Source organism: Triticum aestivum, chromosome 4B (genome assembly GCF_018294505.1).
Source record: "Triticum aestivum cultivar Chinese Spring chromosome 4B, IWGSC CS RefSeq v2.1, whole genome shotgun sequence".
NCBI lineage: Eukaryota > Viridiplantae > Streptophyta > Magnoliopsida > Poales > Poaceae > Triticum > Triticum aestivum.
This window is the reverse complement of record NC_057804.1, coordinates 463,603,937-463,611,442: the sequence shown is the minus strand read 5'-3', so window position 1 is coordinate 463,611,442 and position 7,506 is coordinate 463,603,937.

The window sequence follows — 7,506 nt, the reverse complement described above, 5'->3', positions numbered from 1 at the left end:
ATAAGTCATGAAGAAAGCAATAGCAATAAACTAAAACGGTCAAGTGCTATGCTAACGGAATGGGTCAAGTCAATCACATCATTCTCCTAATGATGTGATCCCGTTAGTCAAATGACAACTCATGTCTATGGCTAGGAAACTTAACCATCTTTGATCAACGAGCTAGTCAAGTAGAGGCATACTAGTGACGCTCTGTTTGTCTATGTATTCGCAGATGTATTATGTTTTCGGTTAATACAATTCTCGCATGAATAATAAACATTTATCATGAAATAAGAAAATAAATAATAACTTTATTATTGCCTCTAGGGCATATTTCCTTCAGCCTCCCACTTGCACTAGAGTCAATAATCTAGATTACACAGTAATGATTCTAACACCCATGGAGTCTTAGTGTTGATCATGTTTTGCTCGTGAGAGAGGCTTAGTCAACGGGTATGCAACATTCAAATCCGTATGTATCTTGCAAATCTCTATGTCTCGCACCTGGACTTGATCATGGATGGACTTGAAGCGTCTCTTGATGTGCTTGGTTCTCTTGTCAAATCTGGATTCCTTTGCCAAGGCAATTGCACCAGTATTGTCACAAAAAAATTCATTGGACCCGATGAACTAGGTATGACACCTAGATCGGATATGAACTCCTTCATCCAGACTCCTTCATTTGCTGCTTCCAAAGTAGCTATGTACTCCGCTTCACATGTAGATCCCACCACGAGGCTTTGTTTAGAACTGCGCCAACTGACAGCTCCACCGTTCAATATAAGCATGTACCCGGTTTGCGATTTAGAATTACTCAAGCCGACATTCTCGCTTCCGCTACATCGACCCCCGCTTTCGCGGTTGCTTCCCTCTAAGGCGGAACGCTCCCCGAGAGTTGTTGAAACTAGCATATTGGAAGATTAATCGGCCAAAATAACCATGAGCAGCCACAATACTATAAGTTTCTTCCTCTTGACCAAATTTGTAACCCTCATTAGCTGCTGGGTTTAAGTAACATAGGACACGATGGAGCTCGAGAGGACAAAAACAATTTCATCAAGGGAAAGAATCTAGGGTTAGTGAAAACTAATAAATTAGGCCAACTTTGTCAGTCTATCCTTAATATAGATATAAATCGAAAGGTTAAAATAAGAAGAAAGTCCAATAAAAGTATATCAGAATCAATCCCTCTTATTAGATTTCTATAGAAGAGATAAATGCTTTATCGAAGGAAATACGAAAAAAGGGTATGTTGCTACTCTTTTGAAAGAAAAAAATAGGAATTCCCGAAGTAATGTCTAAACCCAAGGATTTCACAAATCAAAGATAAACGATTCCATAGCAAGTAAACACAAAGTCCGGATCGGTGTCAAAGCTTGCATCGACATAACCATTTACGACGAGCTATTTGTCACCTCCATAAACGAGAAACATATCCTTAGTCCTTTTCAGGTATTTCAGGATGTTCTTGTTGGGGATCGTTGTATGAAATTAAAATTTTCTACGCATCACCAAGATCAATCTATGGAGTAACTAGCAACGAGAGAGAGGGGAGTGCATCTTCATACCCTTGAAGATCGCGAGACGGAAGTGTTGCAAGAACGCGGATGAAGGAGTCGTACTCGTAGCGATTCAGATCGCGGCGGATTCCGATCTAAGCGCCGAACAACGGCACCTCCGCATTCAACACACGTGCAGCCCGTGACGTCTCCTGCACCTTGATCCAGCAAGGAAGAGGGAGAGGTTGAGGAAGATGGCTCCAACAGCAGCACGACGGTGTGGTGGTGATGGAGTGGCAGTTCTCCGGCAGGGCTTCGCCAAGCTCACGCAGAGGAGGAGAGGTGTTGGGGAGGGGAGGGGCTGCGCCTTGGATGTGGTGCTGTAGCCCTCCCTCCAGCCCTCTATTTATAGGGAGAAGGGGGAAGGGGACCGGCCCCTCTAGATGAGATCTAGAGGGGGGGCGGCGGCCAAGGGGGAGGGGGCTTGCACCCCAAGCAAGGGGGGCGCCCCCTTTAGGGTTCCTCCCCAACCCTAGGCGCATGGGCCCTAGGGGGGGTGATGCCCAGCCCACGTAAGGGCTGGTTCCCTTCCACCTATAACCCATAAGGCCCTCCGGGATAGGTGGACCCTCCCAGTGGACCCCCGGAGACCCTCTGGTGGTCCCGGTACAATACCGGTATACCCCCGAATATTTCCGGTGACCGTATGATGACCTCCCATATATAAATCTTCACCTCCGGACCATTCTGGAACTCCTCGTGACGTCCGTGATCTCATCTGGGATTCCAAACAACATTCGGTGATCACATACAAATCTTCCCTATAACCCTAGCGTCATCGAACCTTAAGTGTGTACACCCTACGGGTTCGGGAATCATGGAGACATGACCGAGACAGCTCTCTGGCCAATAACCAACAGCGGGATCTAGATACCCATGTTGACTCCCACATGTTCCGCGATGATCACATCGGATGAACCATGATGTCGAGGATTCAAGCAATCCCGTATACAATTCCCTTTGTCAATCGGTACGTTACTTGCCCGAGATTCGATCGTGGGTATCCCAATACCTCGTTCAATCTCGTTGCCGGCAAGTCACTTTACTCGTTTCGTAATGCATGATCCCGTGACTAACTACTTAGTCACATTGAGCTCATAATGATGATGCATTACCGACTGGGCCCAGAGATACCTCTCCGTCATACGGAGTGACAAATCCTAGTCTCGATTCGTGCCAACCCAACAGACACTTTCAGAGATACCTGTAGAGCACCTTTATAGTCACCCAGTTACGTTGTGACGTTTGGTACACCCAAAGCACTCCTACGGTATCTGGGAGTTACACAATCTCATGGTCTAAGGAAATGATACTTGACATTAGAAAAGCTTTACCAAACGAACTACACGATCTTGTGCTATGCTTAGGATTGGGTCTTGTCCATCAATCATTTTCCTAATGATGTGATCCCGTTATCAATGACATCCAATGTCCATATAGTCAGGAAACCATGAGCATCTGTTGATCAACGAGCTAGTCAACTACAGGCTCACTAGGGACATGTTGTGGTCTAGGTATTCACACATGTATTACGGTTTCCGGTCAATACAATTATAGCATGAATAATAGACAATTATCATGAACAAGGAAATATAATAATAACCATTTTATTATTGCCTCTAGGGCATATTTCCAACAGTCTCCCACTTGCACTAGAGTCAATAATCTAGTTACACTGTGATGAATCGAACACCCATAGAGTTCTGGTGTTGATCATGTTTTGCTCGCGGAAGAGGTTTAGTCAACGAATTTGCGACATTAAGATCCGCATGCACTTTACAAATGTCTATGTCTCCATCTTGAACATTTTCACGAATGGAGTTGAAGCGACGCTTGATGTGCCTGGTCTTCTTATGAAACCTGGGCTCCTTGGCAAGGGCAATAGCTCCAGTGTTGTCACAGAAGAGAGTCATCGGGCCCGACGCATTGGGAATAACTCCTAGGTCGGTAATGAACTCCTTCATCCAGATTGCTTCATGTGCTGCCTTCGAGGCTGCCATGTACTCCGCTTCACATGTAGATCCCGCCACTACGCTTTGCTTGCAACTGCACCAGCTTACTGCCCCACCATTCAAAATATACATGTATCCGGTTTGTGACTTGGAGTCATCCAGATCTGTGTCGAAGCTAGCATCGACGTAACCCTTTACGACGAGCTCTTCATCACCTCCATAAACGAGAAACATATCCTTAGTCCTTTTTAGGTACTTCAGGATGTTCTTGACCGTTGTCCAGTGTTCCATGTCGGGATTACTTTGGTACCTCCCTACCAAACTTACGGCAAGGTTTACATCAGGTCTAGTACACAGCATGGCATACATAATAGACCCTATGGCCGAGGCATAGGGGATGACACCCATCTTTTCTCTATCTTCTGCCGTGGTCGGGCTTTGAGCCGAGCTCAATTTCACACCTTGCAAAACAGGCAAGAACCCCTTCTTGGATTGATCCATATTGAACTTCTTCAATATCTTATCGAGGTATGTGCTCTGTGAAAGGACTATGAGGCATCTCGATCTATCTCTATAGATCTTGATGCCTAATATATAAGCCGCTTCTCCAAGGTCCTTCATTGAAAAACACTTATTCAAGTAGGCCTTTATGCTTTCCAAAAGTTCTATATCATTTCCCATCAATAGTATGTTATCCACATATAATATGAGAAATGCTACAGAGCTCCCACTCACTTTCTTGTAAACGCTGGCTTCTCCATAAGTCTGCACAAACCCAAACGCTTTGATCATTTCATCAAAGCGAATGGTCCAACTCCGAGATGCTTGCACCAGCCCATAGATGGAGCACTGGAGCTTGCACACCTTGTTAGCATTCTTAGGATCAACAAAACCTTCCGGCTGCATCATATACAATTCTTCCTTGAGGAAACCGTTAAGGAATGTCGTTTTGACGTCCATTTGCCATATCTCATAATCATAGAATGCGGCAATTGCTAACAAGATTTGGACGGACTTCAGCTTCGCTACGGGAGAGAAGGTCTCATCGTAGTCCACCCCTTGAACTTGTCGGTAACCCTTAGCGACAAGCCCAGCTTTATAAATGGTAACATTACCATCCGCGTCTGTCTTCTTCTTAAAGATCAATTTATTTTCCATCGCTCGCCGATCATTGGGCAAGTCTGTCAAAGTCCATACTTTCTTTTCATACATGGATCCTATCTCAGATTGCATGGCTTCAAGCCATTTGTTGGAATCTGGGCCCGCCATCGCTTCTTCATAGTTCGAAGGTTCACTCTTGTCTAACAACATGATTTCCAGGACAGGGTTGCCATACCATTCTGGTGTGGAACGTGTCCTTGTGAACCTACAAAGTTCAGTAGCAACTTGATCCGAAGTACCTTGATCATCATCATTAACTTCCTCTCTAGTCGGTGCAGGCACCACAGAAACATCTTCCTAAGCTGCGCTACTTTCCGGTTCAAGAGGCAGTACTTCATCAAGTTCTACTTTCCTCCCACTAGCTTACTTGTTTCGAGAGAAACTTTTTCTGCAGAAAGGACCCATTCTTCGCAACAAAGATCTTGCCTTCGGATCTGAGGTAGAAGGTATACCCAATGGTTTCTTTAGGGTATTCTATGAAGATGCATTTTTCCGACTTGGATTCGAGCTTTTCAGGTTGAAGTTTCTTGACATAAGCATCGCGTCCCCAAACTTTTAGAAATGACAGCTTAGGTTTCTTCCCAAACCATAATTCATACGGTGTTGTCTCAATAGATTTAGACGGTGCTCTATTTAAAGTGAATGTAGCTGTCTCTAAAGCGTGTCCCCAAAATGATAGCGGTAAATCTAAGAGACGTCATAGACCGCACCATATCCAATAGAGTGCGATTACGACGTTCGGACACACCATTACGCTGAGGTGTTCCAGGCGGCGTGAGTTGTGAAACAATTCCACATTTCCTTAAGTGCGTACCAAACTTGTGATTTAAATATTCTCCCCGGTGATCTGATCATAAGAACTTTATTTTTCTATCACGTTGATTCTCTACCTCACTCTAAAATTCCTTGAACTTTTCAAAGGTCTCAGACTTGTGTTTCATTAAGTAGACATACCCATATCTACTCAAGTCATCAGTGAGGGTGAGAACATTACGATAGCCACCATGAGCCTCAACATTCATTGGACCGCACACATCAGTATGTATGATTTCCAATAAGTTGGTTGCTCACTCCATTGTTTCGGAGAACGGAGTCTTGGTCATTTTCCCCATGAGGCATGGTTCGCACGTGCCAAATGATTCATAATCAAGAGACTCTAAAAGTCCATCTTCATGGAGCTTCTTCATGCGTTTGACACCAATGTGACCAAGGCGGCAGTGCCACAGGTATGTGGGACTATCATTATCAATCTTACATCTTTTAGTATTCACACTATGAATATGTGTAACATCACGTTCGAGATTCATTAAGAATAAACCATTGACCAGCAGGGCATGACCATAAAACATATCTCTCATATAAATAGAACAACCATTATTCTCGGATTTAAATGAGTAGCCATCTCGTATTAAACGAGATCCAGATACAATGTTCATGCTCAAAGCTGGCACTAAATAACAATTATTGAGGTTTAAAACTAATCCCGTAGGTAAATGTAGAGGTAGCGTGCCGACGGTGATCACATCGACCTTGGAACCATTCCCGACATGCATCGTCACCTCGTCCTTCGCCAGTCTCCACTTATTCTGTAGCTCCTGCTTTGAGTTACAAATATGAGCAACCGCACCGGTATCAAATACCCAGGAGCAACTACTAGTACTGGTAAGGTACACATCAGTAACATGTATATCACATATACCTTTGGTGTTGCCGGCCTTCTTGTCTGCTAAGTACTTGGGGCAGTTCCGCTTCCAGTGACTGTTTCCCTTGCAATAAAAGCACTCAGTCTCAGGTTTGGGTCCATGCTTTGGCTTCTTCCCGACAACTGGCTTACCGGGCACGGCAACTCCCTTGTCGTCCTTCTTGAAGTTCTTCTTACCCTTGCCTTTCTTGAAACTAGTGGTTTTATTGACCATCAACACTTGATGTTCATTTTTGATCTCCACCTCCGCTGATTTCAGCATTGAAAATACCTCAGGAATGGTTTTCACCATCCCCTGCATATTGTAGTTCATCACAAAGCTCTTGTAACTAGGTGGGAGCGACTGAAGGATTCTGTCAATGACCGCGTCATCCGGGAGATTAACTCCTAGCTGAGACAAGCGGTTGTGCAACCCAGACATTTTGAGTATGTGCTCGCTGACAGAACCATTCTCCTCTATCTTACAACTGTAGAACTTGTCGGAGACTTCATATCTCTCGACCCGGGCATGAGCTTGGAAAACCATTTTCAGCTCTTGGAACATCTCATCTGCTCCGTGCTGCTCAAAACGCTTTTCGAGCCCTGGTTCTAAGCTATAAAGCATGCCACACTAAACTAGGTAGTAATCATCACTACGCGACTGCCAGGCGTTCATAACGTCTTGAGTTGCTGGGACAACGGGTGCTTCACCTAGCGGTGCATCTAGGACATATGCTTTCTTGGCAGCTATGAGGATGATCCTCAAGTTCCGGACCCAGTCCGTATAGTTGCTACCATCGTCTTTCAGATTGCTTTTCTCTAGGAACACGTTGAAGTTGAGGGCAATATTAGCGTGGGCCATTCGATCTACAAGACATATTCTAAAGATTTTAGACTAAGTTCATGATAATTAAGTTCATCTAATCAAATTATGTAATGAACTCCCACTTAGATAGACATCCCTCTAGTCATCCAAGTGATACATGATCCGAGTCAACTAGGCCATGTCCGATCATCACGTGAGACGAACTAGTCATCATCGGTGAACATCTTCATGTTGATCGTATCGTCTATACGACTCATGTTCGCCCTTTCAGTCTCTTATGTTCTGAGGCCATGTCTGTACATGCTAGGCTCGTCAAGTCAACCTAAGTGTTTTGCATGTGTAAAT